Source organism: Lepidochelys kempii, chromosome 3, assembly GCF_965140285.1.
Source record: "Lepidochelys kempii isolate rLepKem1 chromosome 3, rLepKem1.hap1, whole genome shotgun sequence".
NCBI classification, from domain to species: Eukaryota; Metazoa; Chordata; order Testudines; family Cheloniidae; genus Lepidochelys; species Lepidochelys kempii.
Window position 1 is genome coordinate 148,418,771 of NC_136382.1, and position 26,516 is coordinate 148,445,286.

Sequence of the window (26,516 nt, forward strand, 5' to 3'; positions counted from 1 at the left end):
GGTAAACCCCTTTGAAATCCCTCCTGGCCAGGGGAAAGCTCCTCTCACCTGTAAAGGGTTAAGAAGCTAAAGGTAACCTCGCTGGCACCTGACCAAAATGACCAATGAGGAGACAAGATACTTTCAAAAGCTGGGAGGAGGGAGAGAAACAAAGGGTCTGTGTGTCTGTCTGTATTCTGTCTTGGCCGGGGATAGACCAGGAATGGAGTTAGAACTTTCAGTAAGTAATCTAGCTAGGTACGTGTTAGATTATGATTTCTTTAAATGGCTGAGAAAAGAACTGTGCTGAATAGAATAACTATTTCTGTCTGTGTATCTTTTTTGTAACTTAAGGTTTTGCCTAGAGGGGTTCTCTGTGTTTTGAATCTAATTACCCTGTAAGGTATCTACCATCCTGATTTTACAGGGGGGATTTCTTTATTTCTATTTACTTCTATTTTTTATTAAAAGTCGTCTTGTAAGAAAACTGAATGCTTTTTCATTGTTCTCAGATCCAAGGGTTTGGGTCTGTGGTCACCTATGCAAATTGGTGAGGCTTTTTATCCAACATTTCCCAGGAAAGGGGGGGTGCAAGTGTTGGGAGGATTGTTCATTATTCTTAAGATCCAAGGGTCTGGGTCTGTAGTCACCTAGGCAAATTGGTGAGGCTTTTTACCAAACCTTGTCCAGGAAGTGGGGTGCAAGGTTTTGGGAAGTATTTTGTGGGGAAAGACGACAAGGACAAAGGGTGGAATATTTTGTACCTTGGGGAAGTTTTGACCTAAGCTGGTAAAGATAAGCTTAGGAAGTTTTTCATGCAGGTCCCCACATCTGTACCCTAGAGTTCAGAGTGGGGGAGGAACCTTGACACTCCCCAAGCGGCAACTTCACCTGCCGCCCATGACAGCAGGTAAAAGCGGGTTGGCTCCCGCATACCCAGAGCACACTGCAGTCTCCTTAGGCAGGGGTCATATTCACGGAGCCTAATGTGCCGGCACCATGCTTTCTGCGTGAGGGAGAGGGTACGGGGTTCTCTGTGGGGAACTGTGACTCTCCACCGCCATGAATCTTCATATCCTTTGCTGCCTCATCCCTCCTCCCACCCCCCCAGGCTGTGAGCCCAGGCTGCCAGCGGGCATAGGGGCACCAGTTTAATAATACTGCATAGGGTCCCATAAATCCTAAGGACGGCCCTGAGGCTACGCCACTGAATGGGAGTTAAGTGGTGCATAGGCTTGTGTCAGATTTCATCATGGGTTGTATTCACCCTATATGTGACTTCCCTTTTTTAAGCGTAAATAGCTTTTGCTGATGGTGCAGCATGTCTCTTTCCCCAGCATTCTTGGAATCTCACACTAATGTACTGTACCAGTGTAATCTTGTATTGTGTTACTCTACTGTTCTGGACTATTCTGCAGAATGTTGTAGTTGTTTAATAAGGAGGTATGGGCGAGGTTTCCAAGGGTTGAGTAGCTCAGTAATAATGGAAGCGGGAACTTGAAACAACATCCAAACAACTGAATTTGAAAGTATTCTTGACTGGTTCAGAAGTGTGGGAAGGCAAAGCTTTGGACTGGTGCTGGATTTTTCAAAAATACTTTGCCTTCTTCATAGTTACTGCTAGGCCTTAGTTACAGGTCACAGTTACATGACAATATCTCTGCCTTCTCCCTCCTAGGCAAGTGATGAATGAATTTTAGAGATTGATGATGGATGGTTAAACATCCATACTGTCTTCATCCCAGTGTGATTTCATAGCTGCTATATGACCTGTACTGAATCCTGAACATCGTGAAACATTTTGTGTGAAGTATTCAGAGTATAAGAGTGAATAGATACCTCACATATGGATAACAAAGCAAGATAGCATCTTTACTCTGTTAAAGGCTATAGGTGGAAATCTCAGCAAGAGGTGAAGGTCCAGATTCAGCCATGCTGAATAACTTCAACAGAGTCATAAAAGCAGGGAATTTAGACCCTAGGGGGCGGGGCTATGGAGTAGAATGCCACATGTGATGAGACTTGCTTATCCTCTCAAGCACAAATGGTGAGCATTGTAGTGACAGCCTCCGAGAAAGCCTCTTCCATGTGAAGAGCTGAGTGCTCTCTAGTCTCATCGACTGACTGCAGAGGGAGCTGAGGGTTTTCTGTAGCACAGATGAAAACTTTTCAAAACCTCAAATCATTGACAAAAATCATTCAGCTTTTTTTTTTTTTTTTGGACCAGCTCTAACTTTCAGCAGCTTTCTAGTTTAGCCTTTTAATCCTCTTTCCTTCTCTTGTAAATTCATTGTAAATGTATTGTTTTAAGTTATTATGGATTGTCTGTATCAGTTGTAGGTATTTTGGTGCAAGGTAGAGGAAGATCAGGTATATCAGCCTGTCCCCATCTCATTGTGCAGATTGTACAATCAAAGTTCTCAGTGTTAGGTGCTGTTGTGATGCTGTGGTTGGTAGCACTTACATAAAGATTAACAAGCAGAACATTTTTCACCTGCTTGTGTATAATGCAAATCTTGATAAATAACTTGTAGTCTAGCCTTGCTTTGGGAAAAGCTTTCTGAGCTGGATAATTAACAACATGGTGATTCACAATCATCTTATGATATGCTATGAATCTCTCTATCAGAACAAGCAACATTGGGCTGATTGGGGAATAAAAGGCCCCTTCTTAGAAATGTTATGCATCATTTATATGGGCTTTTAATCACACTGTCTTTGGAAAACTGTGGGATGCATTTGACTATGAAAGACACAGAAGCACTATTTCCACGTTATCTATTCAGATTAGCTACGTATGTGTCTTTTTCACTTAATGTAAGTACTCAGCATTATGTGATATACCCAGAAACTCCACTAAAGAAGATAAAATCAGATAGAAAGTCTAGTCTTGTGATGTCACAAGACAGAGCCATGAAATTTGTTCCCAACTCTGCCACACTTTTCCTGTATGACCTAGGGCAAGTTATAAACTCCCTGCATCTCAGACTTCCCTTCTGAAAAATGGGATTGATATTTCTCAAGGGTCTTGTGAAAAGAGAGCTCTATGAATATTACCAAAAAATGCCAGTATTCAATAGAATATATTATTTCAATCTATAAAATGATAGGAGGTGCCTCTATAAGTCTAGGTACCTCTGACAATTATTTAAATACACTAAATCAGTATACCAAAATAAATAATAGCCCCACAACATATAATCATTCTAAATAACCACTCAGCATGAAAAGAAATACATTCGTTTTGACTCTAACGCCCAGTTTGTGTTCACTTCCCACAAATGTTCTAACTAGTATGTTTATTAGCAAAAATGTTCAGCTTAAGTCCTTGTTTTAGCAATGTTGCAGAATACCTGTGGAAAGTAAATTCTGAGATCATGAATGTGAGTATGCACACTGGAAAATCCTGCAGCTCTGGGTTGATGCATGCTCAGTTGATCTGTGGGGATAGCGCTTCTATGCAGCCTGCTCAGCATATGGCAGCTGTGAAGTGCTGGAGCACGCCCAGTGCAGATGAGAATTTAGCTGGCAAACTGGTCTCTACTGAGCATGTGCACACTGAGATTTTTTAAAGGGCTTATAACTTAACCGAATTTGTGTGAATTTTCACACGGACAACAAAAGGCACCACAATGCCAGTCTCATCTCCCTGACACATTTCTATTCTGTGCTCCGAAGCATGAAGTTAATGCTTCTGTACAAATTTTTTAACATGACAACACAAAATACTTATTCCTTCATTTCTGAGAATTAGAACTTTCAAATTATTTAAATTTTCAAAAAAATCAACCTGAGGCAGACAAACAACATAGAGAATTTCAGGCCAAACAATTAAATTAAATAACTGAAAACAGGATCTTGCAATGCAAAGTGTTACTCAAGCTTAATTGTGGTCATTGCTAACTGTACCACGTATAATTAATTAACAAATAATTTCTATTGTAAAGAGAGGACATATTTCAATGCATAAGCAGTTAGAGATAGAGTTAGTTGATCTGTTGACTCCAACTCTACATCTCTTGATTTTCAGTGTTTGATTTCTCAACCTTAATATTGGTATGGGGTTCCCCCCTCCCAATAATATCAATACAAGGAACATGTCTTGATAGAAATCCTAGTTAAATGGGTGCAAGTATTTGCAGAACTATAGCACCCCAAAGCTGAAAGTATTTTGTAGAATTCAGAGTTGATTTATTTAAACTATTCATCACTAATGTAGCTTATAGATGCTGCAGTCTGACTGAGCTTGCTATAAAACTGATAACCCTTGGCTTCAAGATTTACTTTCCATCATGTCCTTTAGATGCCCTTCAGCTGAACAACTTCATGTGAGAGCTGTTAGGTTATTTATAGTAGGCATTTTAATCACACTTAGATATTATTAAAACATCCTGTCTAGTGAAGATTTCCAGTTTTCTTTCTTTCAGTTCTGTTGCTAGTGAAAGGATATATATTATTTGGACCAGTGAAGTAGATCAGCAAGCCCAGCAGCTGCTTTTTAGACTTGGATTCCACATACTCAAATGACTACAGTCAAATGACTGTTTTAACTTAGGAAATGGATGTATATAATGGACCAGATCCTCAGCTGCTGTTAACTGGCATAACTCCATTGAAGGTATGTTGATTTACCCCAGCTGAAAATCTGGCCAATTACTATACAAAATGCAGAATGTTTTTTAAATTCTGTAAAGGTTCTTAATCCCCCCACAGTGCACAAAAGGACAGTCACCAAATGCCAATAATTCACAAAATAATTCCGTGACCTGTACTGAATTGAGCACATTAATCAGTGCTCAAATTAATAAACATTCATATGAATAATTAATAGAACAGAGCTATTACACACTCAAATAGGACTAAAAAGCTAAGAGAATCACTTAATAGTAAAAACAAGCCATAAAATATTGAAAAAGGAGAGGTTTTGCTCTTTTATTATTTATTTATGGCATCAGCAGTGTTCTAGGCACTTTATTTTGCAAAGTACACAAAGTGAATGACTTGCAGTTGACCCCAACATGAATCAAAAGGATAGGGTAACTTCTCCATTTTCTTCACGATTTTTGTGGCTTGTTTTGTTAAGTTATAGATACCTGGTGCTTAACTTCAGCTTTTTAACTTTATATTTGGGTGTGCTGAATTTATTTATTTATTTATTCCCTGCCGCCCCACCCCCCACCCCCGCCTGAATATCTACACAGCAAGTTTATTGCCCTGCAGCCAAAGCCCTGTTGAGCGTGAGTCAGCTGACATGGGACAGCCATGGGGTTGTGTGTGTATCTACCCTTAGCGCACAGGATGGACCTACTTTGGGAAGGAATCAGTGAAACAAAGGAGGCTGTCATTTACCTCCTCTGTTGCAGCAGTTGGAAGGTTTGTGATGAATGAGGCAGGAGATTGCAGGAAGAGAAAGGCCAGTCTCTCAGTTAAGGCAGTTGAATGCCAACGAGGCAGGAGCACCGGAAGATCCCTGAAAGTAAGGGGCCCTGTGCTGCCCTGCCCCCTCTCCCTAGCCTCCCGTTGCTTACCCTTACGGCCAGCCGGTAAAAAGTGGCGCCCCTGCTACAGGGTTCCTTTTGGATGCTGGGCAAGTCACTTGCACTGAACTTTCCCAGGCAGTCACTTCTGCCAGCTTTCATTACAGGTCCTCCTGGACCCTTCCTTGTGGTAATGTTATGGTCGGCAGAGGGAAGTCCATTACCAAAGGCAGCCATTGCCATGACAACCAGGGTACTAGTGACTCTCCACAGGTATGCAAATGAACTGGAAGGAGGGAGTGGTGAGTGGTTGATTATCTCTGATCTCACAATGACAGGAGATGGCAGCAAATGTATACTCAGGGGGGAGAGTAATCAAGTTTTTCCCAAATTTCCTAAAAAGCCAACAACATACAAACACATGGGAGGTCACTGCATGAACATTCATTGTAGCTGAAATTTGGTTCAAATTCCTCACAGCATGCTTACAAAAAGGGATCTGAAAAAAGATGAGACACTGAGGCAGGGGTGCTGGAACTGGGGGGACAGAAGGCCATGGCCCGCACTTTTTACTGGCCTTACACATGAGCAATGTGGGGGGCGGGGAGAGGACTGGGGCGGGGGAAGGGGTGGTGCACGGGAGCAAGGCCACGGTTCAGGCGCCGGTGCCCCCTCACTTTTGGGACCTTCCACCACTCCCGCACTGAGGTACAGACCCTTTAAAACAGAACATTCCATTGCTTCCTTAACTATGGTCTTATGGGAGTGAGACCATAATAACAGAACCTTTATTATTATTATTTATTATTAATGGGGATGATGCAAAGAAAGGAAAGAAACAAGCTTGAGTCCCAGGTTGTATCTACACTTACAGTTTAAAAACCCATGATTGGTCTGTGCCAGCTGACTCAGGCTAAGGGGCTGTTTAATTGTAGCGTAGATGTTCTGGCTCAGGCTGGAGTGCAGGCCCTAGGACTCTGCAAAGTAGGAGGGACACAGATTTCAGGCTGTAGACTGAGCCTGAGGCTATGTCTACACTATTGGGGTAAGTCAATCTATGCTGTGCAACTCGTGTTGACTTACCATAGATCGAGTTACCGCAGAGTCTACACCACGGGGGGTCAACGGGAGAAAATCTCCCATCAACTTACCTTACTCTTCTCATCGGGGGTAGAGTACAGGGTCAACTGGAGAGCGATCTGTAATCGATTTGGCAGGTCTTTACTAGACCTGCTAAATCGACTGCCAGTGGATCGATCTCAGAGTGTCGATCTCTGCCATAGTGTAGACCTGCCCTGAATGTCTACCCGGGAAGCCTGTCAGCTGACACAAGCTTGTCAGTTGGCACGGGCCCGCCATGGGTGTCTGTAACAGGATCCCTATGGTACAACCTGGGACTGTGAGACTGCTGTTTCCTCTTAAATCATTAATCTGGGTTGTCTCTCTCACAATGGTGGCAAGTAGCAAAGCCCTCTAGGAGCTGTTACCACTCCATACAACTGCATGTGAAGCCCCACACCCGGCTGGATTGTATGAATGCTCCCAGAGCCACTCATGAATCACACCAGAAAGGCACCAGCCAAATCTCCACAGCTCCCGTCCTTGTTCCTTAGTAATATACCCTCTTGCATTGCTCAAGACCCTTTCCTAAGCAAAACAAGTTTACTGATTACAAAAGATAAATTTTAAGTGATAGGCAAAAAGTCAGAGTGGTTACCAAAATAAAATAAAATATATAAGTACGCAGTCTAAACTCTCAACCTATAGACTGGGCAACATCTAGATTAAGCAGTTTTTCTCACTCCACTGGATATTGCAGATTGGTCACAGTCTTTTCATACACAGGCTTTCCCGCTTAGCTTCAGGACCAGTCTCTTCAGCTCCAGCGTTCTCGTTGCCCTCAGCGTAGGTGGGGGAGAAGAGAAAAGACGAAGCATGGGGCCACTGTGTTCTGTTTTATACCCTTGTTCCATGTGCTTGGAGAACCTAAGTCCAGGCACGTCTGGTGGGCATTGCTCAGTCACCAGACAAGGTTGAGTAATTTCTCTGGTTGAGTAATCTCTCTTTGTGCAAGTGAGTCTTTGAACTGTAACTCTCTTGCTTGACCATGGCTTTTGATAGTTGTTCGACACCCGCCTGGGCATTGGTTAGCTCGCTTGTTCTTGTCTCTGGGGATCTAATATCTTGGCAATTCCCCAGTTCACAGCATATTTTAGTGACAACCATATGACACAATCTCATAACTTCATATGCACTAATGATATACAGATTTAGATAGAACAATGGCTTTCAGCAGATCATAGCCTTTCCCATGATATCTTAAATGGCACACTTTAAATGAATATCACAATTATATATAAATAATGAATATGGGGGGTTACAGGGTGCTCCCATGAGGTATAGAGTGTCACAGTGTCTAACTGCAGTGTAGACATACCCTTAAAGCCCCAGCTGTGCTGCAGGATGGGCAGTTAGGAAAAAAGCTGCTTTTCACTTGTAAATTAACTGTCTTTATTATGGAGTTGGTAACAGCCCACGGTATGTTTTTTAGAGTCACTTTTCAGAATAGAACTGCACATTAAAGTCAATGAAACAAATCATCAGGTCTTTACTTAGATCCAAATCATTCCCTGAGGAGAAAAGCATGCATGGGAAATGGAACTCCCTGAGCTTCTTATGGGAGTTTCCACCAGATCTTTTTAACAGAGATGGGGTTTTATCCCTCCCCATCCCTGTGGAACAAGTAGGCATTTCATCCCCAAAATATATGGTTCTCCTAAGATCAGTGGGGATACACTGGAGGTCAGGTGCTTCCATGCTTCCTTCTGCTCCACTACCTCTTTCATCCCAACTTGTCCAATGAACATGGTGGAGCCAAGCTGGCTAGAGCTTCACTTGCCTGCAACTGCACCCAGACACACCTGCAAAAGAGAGTGGGGCTCCATCATGGAAAAAGGGGCATGCAAACATTAAACCAGCCTTGGGCAGGATTCATTTTTCTATTTATTCCCTGCTGGTTTCTTTGATACTGGGGAAGATAATGCATGTTGCACACCTTGCAGTTCTGCCTCCTCTATATGCATAAATCCTCATCTCTGCAGTTGGCCATCTGTCCACATACAGGTAGGATACAACGAAAGCATCACTTATGAAGCACCTTGGTTTGGATTTAATCTGAGATTTTTTTCCCCTTCATTTAATTTTTAGAAAATACATTTTGCTGCTTTTTTAAGAAAACTCTTCAAGAAAAACTGCAGTTTTGCTATAATAAAAATCTGCAAACCCCACAAAAGCACGGATAATGACAGTTAAGGCTGAAATCCCTCTCTCCTTGACTCACGCTATAATAGAGGTGCCTGATATATTGCATGCTTTCAGAACAGTGAGTGAGTTTATGTAACATGTTAAATCGTATGCACAATATAGTAGGCCAAGGACAAAGGGGCAGTCTGAACTTTTCACTGAATTGCTCGGTTATCATTAATAGCAAATAGATTAATTACTTTTATACAATTAAAATAAATTAATAACTTAACACTGCTCAAAACAATTCCCTGAATTTGCCTGAGGGTGTTCATTATAATAATATTTATAGTCAATAAATGTGCCATAATGAAAATATCATATAGTGCACTTCAGTTTAGATTCACTGAATTTCTGCTTTGCTTAGGTTTAGACATTAGTGTTCCAGTACCAAGAACAGCAGATTTACATCAGAGTAACAAAGATGACAATGCAAGAGACTGAAGTTGTGTACTATTCCAGAATTACATTGTATATGTGAAATGTCAATCTAACCAAAAGTGTCCTTGCTGATCCTTTGCTAAAAAAGACAAACACGAAGGATAAGAAAAAGGACCAAATTCAGCTGAAATTGAAATGAGAGACAATAAAACAAAACAAAAAAACAAAAGATCTCTAGAAAAAGAAGAAAGGAAAGACAATTCCACAAAGTACTGAGAGTCTCATCCTGATCGCTCAGTGGTACATTAAATAGGCTTTTTAGTGAGTTGGCCGTGCTGACATTTGCAGAAGGGACTTCTGAAGAATAAGTGAGCTGGGTGTTAATGAAGGCTTTGTCTATCCTTGGAAGTGTTTGCTGGTCATAGATATACTGGTACAGCTATGCCAGCAAATCCCCCCTAGAGAAGACGCAGCTTAGGGTGAGAGAAGTTTTTTGGGTCTTTTGTTTGGTTTTTAAACAAGTATATCTTAATCCAGTTCTCCATAAGCTATTCTGCCAAAGGGACTCTGATGGTATGATGGCTTTTGCTGGAATAGCTATGTCCTTTAAGTGTGTGTTCCCCGCCCCCCCTTGTGCTCTTGACAAAGCTATGCTGGCAAAAATTTTAAGGATAGACAAGGCCTCAACAAGAGAAACTCTATTTCTAAACTTTCTTGAAATCAATCTTCCCAAGTCCATTTTCTTTCTTTCTCTCTAGATCCACAGCTGTGCCAGAGCAGTCTTTGACAGAGGTGGGTTTATGTCAATTTTCCACCCACCCTGATCCTGAAGGAAACTTGGGATCACTGTCTGCCCACTACAAGTTAGAACAGCCCTGAGACTGCTCTAACAAACACTAATGGATAATGATCCTGGCACAGCACTGTCAGGCTACACATTCCAGCCTTGCTCCCTTCTACCCTTTACATGCCCTCAGCATACCACAAAATGCAAGGCTTGGAGCAGGCATGAACTGGCATAATATTGGTACTATGCTATTGGAATCCTCAGCTGCTCTCTCAAGGGTTAAGTCTACTGCCCCCAACATTATGCCAGCTGGAGATTTCTCAGTGTATGTTCTGCAGCTCTCTGTTCATGTTGGACTATAGGAATGGTGCAAAGGGCCCAGAATAGGGTCCAGAATGTGGCCCAAGATTTGTTAAGAAGATTATCTTAAAGCAAAAGAAATAGTATGTGGAACAAATTTAATATGGAACTTTGCAACGCTCACCTGAAATTTAGTTACAGTGAATGAGAGGAAACAGTGCTATGACCAGGGGTGCAAGTAACTTCAAGGACTCACCAGTACGCAGGGCGCCTGGGGTCCTGGGCAAGGTGGGGTGGGGTGGCTCTGGGCCCCCAGAAGGGGCGGGGCCTACGGCGGAAGGGATGGGGCTGGGCCAGGCTCTCCCAGCCAGTCCTTCAGTACTGCCTGGCCCACGCCGCCTGGGGCTCCAATGGCGATTTAAAGGGCCTGGGGCTCCAGCCGCTGCTGGGAGCCCTGGGCCCTTTTAAGTAGCCAGGCCCTGGGGCAGCTGCCCCTTTTGCCCTCCCCCCTCATCAGGAGCCCCACAGGTATAGTGCTTAAAGAGCTGCCTTAGCAGCGCTTTAATGTCACCTGTGTACCAGCGGCCACTTTCTTACTGGTACGCCGTACTGGCTTACTTTCACCTCTGGCTATGACCCCCTTAGTCAGCCTGACAGTCTCATGTCAACTTCTTCTTCTTAGAGTGTCTTTGAGTTGCTGCCAAACATCTTTGTCTCTTCTACAATCTTCTCCTTCCCCCTCTCTCTGATTATACATTTAGAAGTTCATTTGATTAGCCCAACTAATCATATAAGGCACCCCCAACCTGCCAAAGTGCTGTCTCCCTCAGGGGACTGCTGGGCTCATGCTCCTGTTTTCCCCAGTCATTCCTCATTGTAATCAGTGTTACCTACACAATGTAGGTTACAGTTTCTCTAATCTCTTTGAGGGTGTACAAATACATTACAGTAGAACCTCAGTTATGAACACCAAAGTTATGAACTGACCAGTGAGCCACACACCTCATTTGGAACCAGACGTATGCAATCAGGCAGCAGCAGACACCACAAAAAAAGAGCAAATACAGTAGTACTGTGTTAAATGTAAACTACTAAAAAAATAAAGGGAAAGCAGCATTTGTCTTCTGCATAGTAAAGTTTCAAAGCTGAATTAAGTCAATGTTTAGTTGTAAACTTTTGAAATAACAACCATAACGTTTTGTTCAGAGTTATGAACAACCTCCATTCCCGAGGTGCTCATAACTCTGAGGTTCCACTGTAGGGGTGTCTAAACATTTTGCATTACCCACTTTCTGGGAGATTGCCCAAGCTAAACTTCTTTAAGGATGTCCCTGATTTAGCTGATGGTTCCTGCTTTTAAAGAGACAGGCGTTTTCATTTCTTTCATAATTCATTCTTACCAGTAAGTCTTCTCCTAGATGAAATTTAAATAGACTGATTAAAACCCAGTCTGCCACAGTGTCTCATCCTGAAATCCAAATAACACTGTCACTTGAGTTTTCTATTTCCTAAAGCTGAAACCATGGTCTCCTGCCTCCTACTGCCTCACCCCTTCTTTTCAGAGAAGAGTTGGACAAAGGCTGATTCCTGTTTAAATCTCCATTTCTGTGGTATGTTGGGGCTTAGGGCTACTCCGATCTGACTCAGAGGATCCCATCCCATCAGCACATGGGGAACTCCCTCACTCATGGGTATTGCTGAGGGGGAAAGGGATGTGGTTCCTGTAATGGTCCTTTGGGAACATGGCCAGCTGATGTAAATTAACTTGTGCCAGGGATCTAGCAGGACCCAGCAGCAGGGAGACCAAAAAAGGCTTCAAGTTACCTTTCCCTGCCCTTTGCACTCCAGTTGCACAGCTATCAGCAGGGAGGGGAAGGTTGGATTTCAACTCCAAACTTCTGGAAAACCACTTACTGGCTAAACAGGCAGCCCTAACTCTGTCCCAGAGTGGGTCTGGGTTATCAAAACATTATTCTATGTCATATTTTGGATGAAAATTGAATTTAAAAACCAGTTTGTATTTTTATTTGTCTTTCTCATCTTCACAAAAGGCACTGTCACTAGAGAATCACCCTCTCAATCTTCTCACCTACACTTACCCACAGTCATTTAGAATTGGTTCTATTGATGCATCCAGCATCTTTCAACTGTTTACTATCTTCACTATTAATTATTAATTGGGAACCAGTGGTGTGTGAGCCCCTATCACCTGCAAATTCCAGATCTGTCTCCAGAGAAGCCCCATCTGGTTAGCCCCATAAACAAATCTTCAGAAAAAAACTTTTGGGTGGCTGCTAGTTTAAGGGTGGATTTGTCGAGAGTCCAAGTTACTTAGGAGCCCAGTCCCCACTGACCTATGCTGCTTATTAATTTAAATGCTTTTTTAAATTCCATCCTGAATTCTTATTTTGCAACCTGTCTTCTCTAGGGAAAATGCTTTTGTGTTTAAGGCAGTATATTTGCAGTCTGCATTGTATTCCCAACAATGCCTCAGACTTTGTGTCACCTTGGGCAAGACACTTAGGACAGATACTTAGGACAGTAAAGGTACTTCGGATCCTAAAGATGCAGATAGGCACTAAGTTGGACTAGGCACTTTTGAAAATCCCTTTAGGTGCCTATCTGCATCTTTAGGATTTGAAGTACCTTTACAAATCCGGTCCCTAGGCTGAGGTTTCCAATGGAGCCTGAGGCAATTAGGCACACAGGTCCCATTGAATTTCAGTGGGATTTGGGTGCCTACCTCCCTTAATTTCTTTTGAAAATTTTCAGAATTAATTTCTCTGTTTCTGTTCCCCAGCTATAAAAGGGGATAATGATGCTTCCTTTCATCTGCCCTTGTTTGTCTTCTCTGTTTAGGAGGGTGTACATTCTTTGGGGCAGGCCCTATGTGTTTGACAGCACCTGGCACAATGGGTCCCTATCTTGGTGCTACCGTAGTACAAATATTAAATCTATCAAAGGTATTAATTAGGCATCTCTCACCCTGACATCTGAGCATCAAAGATACCATGCTTCCCACGAAATCCAACTATTCCCAAACCAACTTTAGGGTTGTGCTCAGCTTAAACATGCATGGTCTTTGGAAGCTTGGCATAGCATTGTTTGAAGGGGAGATCAGTGCCACACAACATTTGGATTATCCTGCTCCCGGCATTAAGGGCAAATTAAAATACAGAACCATGGAAGGTGAGAAACAAAACTGAATGACCACCAGGGATGTGTTTAACTTTCCATTTGAGCTGCCCCTGCCTTGGCTTAACGCTTATCTACTGTTTGTCAAGTTTAAAAAAAAAATTAGTCTTGGAGCACATTTCCCCACGTTCCAGTCAAATGTTTTAGCAAAGACTGCTGTTATGAAAAGGTTTTCTAATAAGGAGAATAATGATCTTCAGATTCTGACCTCCTGGCACAGCAGTGAGATTTATCAGAAGGGGCATGTGACTAGTTAAGACACACAGCCCCAGCTTGAAGGAAACAGCTGCTCATTTCATGCTTTAGCACTTGGCAGTTGGACAAGGAAGGGTGATGTTTGTGTTGAATACCTCTGCAGAACCAAGTACAGTAAGTGATTTTCCTTGTTGTTTTTTTAACTGCCAGTGCTTTCCTATTTTCATTGTAGACTTCTTGCAAAAACACTTAAGGGCGAGGCATATTTTGTCACCTCACTGATAAACAGTCATTCGTGTTGAGAATGACTATATTTTTCTGGACCCTTTGTTAGTAACAACATTGTTCGCTGTTGCAGAAATGAAACGGGTATCTTGTTTTGCCCTAGTTCTAGCAAGAGAAAAGGCTGTTTGTTTACTAGGATGGTGATATGGAAAGGTTGTTTATGGTCCATGTGTTTTCTCTGTTGACCTCCAAACAGAACTCTGAAGTGGATTAGGGCACAAAGGGGGAGTACTGTCATTATTATATTTGACTTCACAATATTAATGTTGAAAATCTACAAAGGAATTCCATCAAAACAATGCAATCCAGCTTTAAAGAGTTACTTGTGACTGATGTTACTCTGTGTTGTATGCTGATGAATGAGACTGGATTTTTAGAAAGGAAAAAAATAGAAACAGGCAGATAGATAGATAGATACAGGGAGGAAAGCATAAGATGTGCCAATAAAGGCTTCACTGATTGACAATCCTAGATAATAGACGTGTGCAATCCTGCCAAAAAACAGGGACCACCAAGCCTCCTAAATATCTCTGGCCTTCAGAATCCAATTTATATTTGGATTCTTTAAGTTTCTTTCACTTCCTGATAACTTGTGTCCTAACATCCCAGGATCACTGTGTATTGGTCTGAAATGTGCAAGAAACATAAGTGTTACAATACACACTGTAAAACAGATGAATTTTTACACCACAACCAGCTATTATTTAGGCCTGGGACATAGGAATTGCCATATTGGAACAAATCAATGGGCCATTGAGTCTGGTATCCTCCCAAGAGAGTTGATCTGTACCAGATGCTTCAGAGGAAGGTGAAAAGGGGTGAGTGTGGAGAGCAGTGGAATCTTGTCCAAGATGATGGATATAAAGTCAGAAGGCAATTTCAGAGTTATGTCAAATGCAAACACCAGCTAGCTTTTGAACCTTTATTGTCCTACAAAGATGGGCGGAACAATTATTCTGATGCCAGCTTACCAACAGGTCCAAAGATTTTGACTTGCAAAGCAGGAAACTATTTATTTAGCTCTGACATCTTTTCTTTTAACCACTTTATGGTGTTGCCAGTTGAATGCCATTAGTTATGATTAGAGCCATGAAGAGTCCAGTGTGTGCAAGATTTTAGTCTTTATTATATACTTGTGAGGAACATGTTAAATTAACCACATTACGAGGCAAGTTAAAAAAGTTGGATGATGGATGTTATTTTGAATGCTAAGGTTAAGCCTGAAATCCTCCAGAAAGCATCTCTGTCATATTGAAAGGGTTTGAGCTCTACAGCTCCATGAAAAAGACCACAAGGTGGGGAAGGAGAAAATCAGCACATTCTTGCCCAGTGCCCCCAGAAGAGGTAGTCATATACTGGAGTACAACCTCTGCCCTTTCCTTCACCCTATGGTAGAGAGGGGTATTTTGGGAGTGGGAGGTGGTAGGCTGGGATGAGAACTGCTTTCCATATATTATCTCACTACAAACTGACGGGTATTCTTCACCTATGTGAAAGCTGAAAAAATCAGGGCTGCTTGAAATTCCACCAGTTTCCAAATGTCTATTGGCTATAACGCTAGCACAGACTAAGTGGAGCACAAAGTATGTCAGCCACACCCCATCCTTCTGTTCTCTGGCCCTTCCCCAAACCTGACCCACCCACTATGCCAGGAACAGTGGGAGGCGGGTGGGAGGCTGGCAAAAAACTGTTATACTTACCTGCTCTGTGCTAGCTGGAGTACCTTCAGACTATCAGAATATTCTGTGGGGCTAATTCTAGCCCCTTTTGGGCTTCTCTGTGCAGTCAGGAGCATAAAGAGCCTGCTCTATAAAACAGACTCTGGCACTGGTGATTATTACATGGTGAAAATGATGTAACTGCACCGTGCCAAGATAATCTGCAGATACCGGAGAGTTATTTCTGAGAAAGCAGCAATGAAGTAACTATTTCACTATACTGTAGGCACACAGTTTGTGCCTTTGAAAATCTCCCCACTGTGTATATTTCCTGTTAAGATCATCTAAATTTTGCAGATTTATACAATGAGATTGAAAACAAAACTAAAAGTCCTAAACTATACACACACAGGTAATCAGTGTTGTTTAGCCTTAATCTGTAATGTACCTTTATTTTATTTTTTTTATCTTTTCATTATAAATACAACTTAGTGCTCAAGGAAAATGAGTGACTGATAGAACTAGGTACTCAAATCCTCTATCCACAGAACAGAGAAAACATGAGGAATGACAGCCCAAAGTTCTCCATGCTGCTATTTTATTTCAACCCTTATCTCAAGTTCACTTTGTTGTTTTTTAAGCAATGACCATGTGCTTTGAAGGATGAGAGGGTATTGCAGTCTTCAGACTATTCAGTTCTTGGCTTTTCTGATGAGTTTCTGTTAATGCTACTGTATTTGTGAGGATAGTTACTGCTGCTATTCATGAAGTACCGTATGACTGTTGAGCGCATTACAGACAATTGGAAGTTAAGATCTGTGCACTAGGGAAGTCTTACCATCAAGGACCTGATTCTGCAAAAACTGAAGTATGCACTCAGCTTTATGCATAGTGGTACCATTGATTTAATTGAAGTCAATGGGACTACTCATGTGTAAAGTTGAGCATGTGTTTATTTTTATTATCATAGCAGTGAGGGGACCTCATCCTGGACCAGAACCTCACTATACTAGGTGTAGTTCAAACACCGAATGAAAACATTGTCCCTGCCCACAAAGGGTTTACACTCCAAGTAGAAGACACAACAGATGGATGTAGACAGATGTGGGGGGAAGAACAAGGAAATAACGAGTATTGGTTAGCATGACAGGCAGTGGTGTCTACACACTAACAGCCTAACCATTGTCAAGTCTTTGCATGACCAGGATGTAAAGGCCCAGTCCTCAGATGTGCTGAGCACCTGCATCTCCCATTAATTGCAAAAGAAATAAAGGCTGCTCAGTACCTCACAGAAGCTGCTCACCACTTGGTAGGATCAGGACCTGACTGACGAACAATCCATGGAGTCTTTTTTTGGTTACATAGTAGTAATTACAGGAATGATATTGGTGCCACTTCGTGGAAAGTGCGTACTACTTTACACTGGGTTCTACTGAGAGGAGACAGAACAGATTCTGTTGGCAGGATGGCATCCTTGTCCATCTTTAGAAACCATGCACATGCTCCTATCTTACAGAACTTTAGCAGTTTCCTACTATATGATTTTACTTTTACTTTTCATGATTAATAGAGTTTAGAAAACATTTTTATGTATTCTTATTAAACTAAAAATCCATATTGAAGGTCAAATACAAATAAGTGGAAATTAAAAATTTGCTTTTACAGATCTCTGGTCAAGCATGTTGCTGCTTTACAAACTAACCAAAGAGCAAATACAGCTTCACCCATCCTTTCACTGAAAATGCTATTGTAAACAGGGCAGCTCCTAGGAAATCCCCAGATAAAGAAAGGAAACTAGATTTGAACATGCTGTGGGGGTTTGCTTGACTTTTTCCCAAAATTGTCTGGATCTGGCTACAAAAAGTTGCCCAAGTACCTTTATAATTAATTGTTCCTCTGCTAGTAAATCTGTATTATGATGTTTTGATTTTTCCACTGTTGAATATAACTGTTGTATTTTCAAGTTAGCCCTTTATTTTAGACAGCAGTTCATGGCAACATATTTGGTGAACAATACAGTATTTGGTGTCCAGTAGTATAGTGTTAGCTTAGCAAAAATAAATGTTTATAGTATAAGAATTTTTTTTAACTTTTTATAAAAGTTATTTTGAGTGTTCAGTCAATAGCACTTAGGGATTCAGGCAGTTCCAGACCTCAGACCTTGTTACTAACTGCAGCTGTGGCTGTATAATTCTTAAAGATCAGACAGTTATAGTTATAAAACACATATTAAAGGCATGGAAGTCTTAAAACATAAGGACCTGATTCTGATCTCATGTACATTCACATAAATCTAGACAAGTCTATTGAAATTAATGAACTAACTCCAGATTTTTTTAACTGAATTCAAAATCCAGTTTATAGCCTCTACATAGTTTTTTATCTGATTTTAAATTTAGAAAGAAATGAAACTTTAGGAAAGGTTCAAGAAAATCAAGTAAGTGCATTCCTGCTGAACTTCAGGCATGAGTAGGACTTCCATGGGACTACTTCCATGTGAAAAGTTAAGCATATGTATAAGTGTATTCAGGTTGGGGGTCAGTGTGTGGGAGTGTGGAAATACCCATAGCTCTGAAGTTGGTAGCTCATCAGAAAATACATCTTCCTCTGAGAATTACTCTGATTGTTTTGGTGGACATCTGGTGTCTCACTTCTCTGAAGCACTACTCCCCTTCTACTGTGTTCTCTGACCACATTCAAATAAAAATATTTTGGTTTGACTGTTTCTACACTGTACACGCCCATCTCTGAGCTTTCATTTCTTTTTGGTTAATTATATGGAATTTCACAGCTGAGGGAAGACTGCTCCAAAGTCTGAAGAATCTGCCCAAGTTATTAGTCAGTGTTAAACTCAAGCACTTGAGCTCTTCTGGTCCAGATTTGGTATATTTTTCTATTACAAACTGAAAACAACCACTTCGCCTTAAATAAGCATGAAATGGTTCATTGATATTGGTAGTTCAGAAGTCTCTGGTGTACTCTCAGATGTGAATATACCACAAAAGTTGTACTGCTTTAACTATACCAGTATATATGTATATAACTATACCTCAGCCTTTCTCCTTCTAGTGGTGATGCATTTGCTTCCCCCTGAAGCTCCTATAGTAAGAGGTGATGCTTCACTATGTGAAGCACAGACCTAGTAGGGGGGAAGGAGGGCAGGGGAGAGCAAAGACCATGGCAGCCACAAGGAATGCATGAAATAGCAGCTCCCATCTAGGTTCTGCCAGAGAAACATGGATTTTTCATTAGCGAGAGAGCTCATATTGTAAGCAGACAGCTGATTTTCAGTGTTACAGGCCAATGAGCAGACTTTAGTAGTGGAAGTTATATATGCTGAAGTAAAACAGGCATGTATTCTGACATGCAACAAATATTTTCTGTTTTCTCTCATACACTAAATGTAAAAGCAGCATTAAAAATGTGTATCTATGGATAGCTTAGAGGCATGCCAGATGTCTGACTCTGGCTGATAGATTGCTGAGCATGTTACTTGCTCTAATACAGGGGTCTTGAGCTACAGGTTACACTCCGTTCTCTTGCTATTATACCATATTCTTGGCATCCCCCTACATTTTATATAAAGAAATGGCTTTTCCACAGTTAAGAATTCCAGCTCACTAACTCGAATATCAGCAACAGGATGTGTGAGGTTATATCTTGTCTCTGATATCATGGGACCAACACTGCTACAGCAACATTGCATATAACTATCTCCTCCTGAAATAGCCAGCATTATACATGAGTCTTAGAGATTTGCTCACCATAGTTCATAACTCTCTCATCGCCTCATTAATTTTACCAATCAGCTCCTGAAGGCCAATATTTAACTCCTCTCTGCCCCAAGCCATTGGTGCCAGCTCTCACAACACTTGATGTTTTCCTTAAAGCCTCAGCTGCAGAAGCAAGAGAGTGCTTGAGATCTCAGTTTACTATTTTTTTTTAAATGAAAGTTTCCAGCTCTTAGTTGCAAATAAAAGCTTGGAAACATGACCCAAGTGTGACCTAAAGGCTCAGAAAAAGAACTTTTTTTATTTTTTTAATTCTCATGGTTTTAAGCCAATCTTGTGATTTTGGGGGAAGAGGACTTACTCTTGCTTCTGAAGTGTTTAGGTTGGCCGTACTACATCGTAGCCCTCAGAGTAAGGCCATGATCATAGAATCATAGAATCATAGAATATCAGGGTTGGAAGGGACCCCTGAAGGTCATCTAGTCCAACCCCCTGCTCGAAGCAGGACCAATTCCCAGTTAAATCATCCCAGCCAGGGCTTTGTCAAGCCTGACCTTAAAAACCTCTAAGGAAGGAGATTCTACCACCTCCCTAGGTAACGCATTCCAGTGTTTCACCACCCTCTTAGTGAAAAAGTTTTTCCTAATATCCAATCTAAACCTCCCCCACTGCAACTTGAGACCATTACTCCTCGTTCTGTCATCTGCTACCATTGAGAACAGTCTAGAGCCATCCTCTTTGGAACCCCCTTTCAGGTAGTTGAAAGCAGCTATCAAATCCCCCCTCATTCTTCTCTTCTGCAGGCTAAACAATCCCAGCTCCCTCAGCCTCTCCTCATAAGTCATGTGTTCTAGACCCCTAATCATTTTTGTTGCCCTTCGCTGGACTCTCTCCAATTTATCCACATCCTTCTTGTAGTGTGGGGCCCAAAACTGGACACAGTACTCCAGATGAGGCCTCACCAATGTTGAATAGAGGGGAATGATCACGTCCCTCGATCTGCTCGCTATGCCCCTACTTATACATCCCAAAATGCCATTGGCCTTCTTGGCAACAAGGGCACACTGCTGACTCATATCCAGCTTCTCGTCCACTGTCACCCCTAGGTCCTTTTCCGCAGAACTGCTGCCTAGCCATTCGGTCCCTAGTCTGTAGCGATGCATTGGATTCTTCCATCCTAAGTGCAGGACCCTGCACTTATCCTTATTGAACCTCATCAGATTTCTTTTGGCCCAATCCTCCAATTTGTCTAGGTCCTTCTGTATCCTATCCCTCCCCTCCAGCGTATCTACCACTCCTCCCAGTTTAGTATCATCTGCAAATTTGCTGAGAGTGCAATCCACACCATCCTCCGGATCATTTATGAAGATATTGAACAAAACCGGCCCCAGGACCGACCCTTGGGGCACTCCACTTGATACCGGCTGCCAACTAGACATGGAGCCATTGATCACTACCCGTTGAGCCCGACAATCTAGCCAGCTTTCTACCCACCTTATAGTGCATTCATCCAGCCCATACTTCCTTAACTTGCTGACAAGAATACTGTGGGAGACTGTGTCAAAAGCTTTGCTAAAGTCAAGAAACAAGCTTTGCTAAAGTCAAGAAACATGATCCTGCAGTGACTTTCATACACGCTCACCTTTATGCACATCAGCAGCCCCACTGAATTCAGTGGGATTAATTACATGTGTAAATGTTTGCGGGATTGAGAACTAGATCATTTAGCTAGCCTTCTAGAATTTGTAGAGGCTTTATCACTATACTGAACTACAATCCTGATCAGAATAACCACTTAACTTCTGGGCTTACTGTACAGCTTATCAGGTGGCTTCCTTAAGAGTCTAATAACCCTCTCAGTTACTAGAGACCTCTTGCTCATTTTAGCACAAACACTCACTCTTACCTGTGAAATTCACAATAGCCTATTTTCTGGAGTAACTACAGTTTCCAGACTTCTTATAAGTCTCTTCTTAGTGTTGTCTTTAAGCCTCGCTATTATTTCTCATTCTTAGGAAACATTCCCTCTTTCTATCTTCACCAGTCCTTTTATCCCAATGCTTAGGACTCTTCCTTCAGTGACAACACTTTATTTTAAAACTTGACAATCACCATATCTGATCAAGCCTTAATTATTTTTAAACACCCCAGGAAGAGGCTTTGTGAAAGTTGTTTTCATTTTTTCAACAGCTAATTTATGGCTTACTGGGTCATCTTTTCAAAGGAGCTCAGCTCCCAGGAAGGTACCAAAATAAAGGCAAGATTTTCAAATAAATTCAGAAACCGGAGCTATGTTTTGAAACCTGGCTATGTGTCCCAATGGAAACAACTGGAGGCTGAGCGCTTTTCAAAAATCTGCGCCTGAGGGCAGTACAGTTTTGTACTGATTGAACTAATCCAGTTTAGAAACTGATAGGATCGAATCCGCAAAAGAATTTTGGCAATGTGGTGCTGAGCATTATGGTGCCTCGTTTATAGGTACCTAGAAAATCACAGGAACAGCAAACTACTTCCAAAAGCCTGATTTGGATACCTAGGCTCCCTATACAATGAATAGGGAGAGGCAGACACCGAGAAGGGGATCCACAAATGCCGGAATGCTAGGTGGCTCCCTGCCTAAGAGAAGCCAGGGGGAAATGCTGATGTGTTATGCCCTGCCCTTTTCTCAGAGATAGGTTCCTAAATCCAGGCTGCAGGGAGACACCTAGCTCTGCTGGCAATCCACAAATGGGAACCCCTCTCCTGGCTTAGGGACCTACATAGTTTCTTATAGGAGAGAGTTAGGCTCCTGCCTCAGTCTCCCTCAGTCTCTCCTATTGATGCTGACCTATTGTGAACAAAGAGTGATTGGGGGAGAGAGAGACCATCTCTAATCCAGTAATTTGGGCACCCACCTGTGGGGCAGGAGACCATGGGTTCAAATCCTTCCATCCTCTCAAGCAGAGGGGAGAGAATTGAACCTGGGTCTTCCTCCTCCCAGGCTAAAAGTGTTATAAGGTGAGTGGCAGCACCAACTCCTCCCAACCAGATTTTGAATGGGACCTAAACTGTATGTGCTCTCTGAGCATGCATATTGGATCGGGCCCCTGGATAAATTAGGTGGCTGAACACCTGCCTTCCCCCAGGTTGTAAATTGCTCTGGCACTCAGGTGGGAGATGAGCATCTGGGAAGCCTGAAAAGAGACAGCTCAGCACATGTCTAGAGGCAAAAATGTAGGCACCAAGGGAATTTTTATTGTGAGAAATTTAGGCATGAAGTAAGTTTAGGCACCTACAGGATGTGATGGGATTGCAGTGGGGGATTTAAGTGCCAAAAAATGGGATTTAGGTGTTGAAGTAGCTTCATGGATTCCATGCATAGAATAAAATTGGTGCAGTTGCTACTGTTGACACTGCTATACTATAAATGTGTCTGAATGGAAGGGAAGTTGTTTTGAAAATCTGGCCCTGCTATTGGGTGCTCAGTATTTGAAAGTATGGTTGTAACGTCTTTAAAAAAAAAAATCTAGCGCATGATTTCTAAATCAAGCCTTTCCTGTTGTCACAGACTCTAATTCCTCCCACACTTTAATTTCCTCTTCTACTCTGAGCTCCTTTTTCACCTGGGATTTTCTCTACACAGAATGCAGTCAGGTTTTCACACAATAGTTGGACTGATATATTTCCAAATTACCACTGCAGATACTCTGTCAGGTGACCAAACAAACCTTTCCAAAATTTCTGATTAAAATAATCAATTCAAGAGACACGAATGCTCTCATGCTAAAGAGGAGGGTAAAATCTCTTACCAGTGCCCTTCACCCACATACATGAATTAATTAGGCTGGTCAGGGAGTTATGGTCCAGTCTACAAATGTTTGGGGAGAGCCCACACTAGCCTGTACAAAGGTGTTAACTACCTCAGATTAATTGGCAATCTGTTTAACTCAGGATTAAAAATTTCTAGTGCAGCCAAATCCTTAGTCGAATATAAAACTCTGGTATGTTACAGGCAGAGTAATTTATATACTGAAGTTGTCACAGAATGACAAAGCTAAAAGAATATTGCAGGCACGAAATCTGCAAAAAAATACATATCTCTAATATCCCCCACAGACTTTTTTCAGAAGAAAATAGCTTGGGCTGTAAATATTGTTCTTTTCTCTCCCCTTGTTTTACAGACTTCTAGTGATGTACGTTAGTAAACAAACATTGTGAAAACCAACTGGATAGACCAAAGATGCTTTATATTTTCATGAGATCTATTGCAATGTATGTTGTTGTTCTTGTGGAACTGGGCCTGTGTTGGAATAGTTGTTAAGCGTCTGTTTTAGGAAGGAACCCCTATAAGTCAAGGCAAAGAAGGTCAAATTTCCCATTTTTGTTTGATGTACTGTATGCTTAAGCATTGTTCTCTAGTGAGTGTCTGTAATACGTTGGTTTTTTCCTTCCTTCAGTGGAAAAGGGTTTTCTTCTTTTAAAACACACATATCCCTCCCCTTTTGGGGGTAGTTATGCTATTCTTTTTGGTTTTAGTCCTTACTCAAATAACCTTGCATTTCATTGTCATAAATCTTCTAATGGGAGGAGGAAAATCTGTTGTAACTAGTAAAGTTTGCAAAATAGGGTTTTAAATCCTTAACAAGTCCACTGTTGTAACCTTCATAATATTATCAGGGTGATATGTATACTGTTTATTAATAATGCTTGCTGTGTGCCAGTAGCTTAGATATATACATTAATTTTTAGCAGTAGGCAGAGGGAAGGAACTGCATTGATGCTGTGTCTTCTAATTCTTTATCAACTTGATTTCAGAATGTTATAAATAGCACTGGAAACTTGTCTGTCTTTATGTTATTGTACTGATCAGTTTGTCTCCCATGACAGCTGTTGTCAAGGGAATGGGGCTTAATCAGCTGATTCTTATTTGGGAGGAAACAAAACAAAATATGTATCTAAATCTGATCAAATTAACTACTGAAAAAAAGTGGGGTGTCTTTTCTGCCTCACCATGAATAATACCATTTCTTCAGGAAAAAATTAATATTTTAAGAACATTTGAAATGTTTGGTTTCAAACAACACCATTTATATACAGTTTTAAAAATATTCTCTCTGCATCATTGTTCAGAAACTGTAAGTCTGCCATTGTTTCACTCCCCTTCCCTAGGGAAGCTTGCACAAAAAATAGACTAGGAAGGAAGGCTCTTCATGTGTTTTGATGTTCAGCGTCTGTGGGCCAGATTTATTAAAAGAATGACTTGTCGAATCCTCCCAATTCTAATTCACACAGGTTTCTGCCTACTTTCCTGTTGGGCCATTCATGTGTGAATTATGAGCCATCGATGCTTTGTGCAAATGCAAAATCCTGACTTTGCACAAGTGCCAATTTCTGTGGTTGCTGTCCATTGCACACTCAAGTGAATTTGCATGAGTTCCCAGGGTCCCACAGCAGATCTGCCAGATGTCAGGCATTTGGCTTTGATGTCATGTCCGTCTACATGGCCTCTGTAATTTAATGCATAATTTGAAACTCTAGGGGCTCTTTAAAGATTAGCTTTTATTGATTAAGTGGAACACTGCAGCCAGGAAGAGGAGAGGGTACTATGTATCAGTCCTGAAGGGCCGGTCTTTGCTCCCCTCCTGCTTGGGGAAGGAGCAGTTATATGAGAGCCTTTCTCTGTGGTCATCAAAGGTAAAGGATCAAGCATAATAGCTCAGAATAGCTCTTTCTCCTTGCTTGGCTGTTATGACACGTAAGCATCCTTACCCTGTGCCCCCATTTTTTTTGTACAGCCCCCTTTTTCTCAGGCACCTGCCTTCCTACCCTCTTGGGCTTTGAAAGTCTCTTGCTATCACCCCCAGTCTAACTGCCAGCTGTGTTGCTAACGCATGGTTAAAGTATTTCTGAACCAGACCTTCGCAAGGCACACAGTCACAAGAGAGAAGATGAGCGATGTAACGTTTTATGGTCAGCAGTAGCGAAAGCTATCTCCTTTACAGTAGGAGGCCACAAATGTATCTGAAACTAAATGTGCATTTCAGAGACAGAATTATAGGTGTAATATATATGAAGTAATTGGAGCCAAAAGGAAAAATAGGCACATGATCACCCCTCACCATGGAGATCGTATTTACAAATCATGATAATTGTTTCTGGTTTTACTTCTATTGGGTGTATTTTAATGTACTCTAGTTCAGCCATTTCTAGTGACATTAATTATGCAAAAAAACTGTTCTGAATTAGCGTGGCGGTTTGGTGGCCATGAAAAATTTTAAATCAAAATGGGGGTCCTTGTGTTGCTAAAGTTTGAGATCCACTGAGGTAGACAGTAAAGAAATTAGAAGTGATGAAATGGATAAGACAGAGTCTGGGCCAGAATCACTTTGGTGAAGAAAGCTACTAGAGGCTCCCCGATACAGTGCTTGTGATGTGTTACAGACCACCAGAATCCAATCTGGATATGGACAGAGACCTCTTTTTGTGTTTTTAATGAAATAAATATTATTAGGAATTGTGTGATTATGGGAGACTTTTTTGAAAAACAAGTTCTGAAAGCGAAAGTAGGTAAGGACAGAGAGGTGAACGGGAATTGGGATAAAATACAAGATGGTTTTACAAAAGGTAGATCGTGCCAGACCAACCTGATCTCCTTTGAGAAGATAACTGACTTTTTAGACCAAACTTTTTGGCAAACTTTTTGGCCCGAGGGCCACATCGGGGTTGCAAAACTATATGGAGGGCCTGACCCTGACCGCCCCCCCCAAAAACCTCCACACCATCCAACTGTCCCCTGCTCCCTGTCCCCTGACTGCCAGAACCCCCCGTTCCCCGCCCCCTTACCATGCTGGAGCCAGCCATGCCGCCGCGCTGCCCGGCAAGAGCAGCGAGCCAGAGCGCTGGCGGTGCAGCACACTCAGGCTGCAGGGGAGGGAGAACAGCGGGGGAGGGGCCAGGGGCTAGCCTCCCCAGCTGGAGCTCAGGGGCTGGGCAGGATTGTCCTGCAGGCCGGATGTGGCCCGTGGGCCATAGTTTGCCCACCTCTGTTTTAAACAAAGGAAGTGCAGTAGATCTAATCTACCTGGATTTCAGTAGGGCATTTGATACAGTTCCATGTGGGGAATTGGAGAAGATGGGGATTAATATGAGACTTGAAAGGTGGATAAGGAACTGGTTAAAGGGGCGAGTACAACGGGTCCTACTGAAAAGTGAACTGTTATGGTGAAGGGAGGTTACTAGTGGAATT

General features: G+C 41.9%; 1 protein-coding gene across 3 annotated transcripts in view; it reads left to right on the plus strand.

Moving 5' to 3' along the window:
• RASGRP3 (RAS guanyl releasing protein 3) overlaps nt 1–26,516 on the plus strand; it is a 105,731-nt gene that overhangs the window by 15,697 nt on the left and 63,518 nt on the right. The window contains exon 1 of one of the 3 annotated variants that reach the window (XM_073338434.1): nt 13,708–13,791. The exons of the other annotated variants lie outside the window; for them this stretch is intronic. The gene's annotated coding sequence lies outside the window, so the exon portion shown is untranslated. Of the gene's footprint in view, nt 1–13,707; nt 13,792–26,516 lie in introns of those variants that run through there. 3 annotated transcript variants of the gene reach the window in all.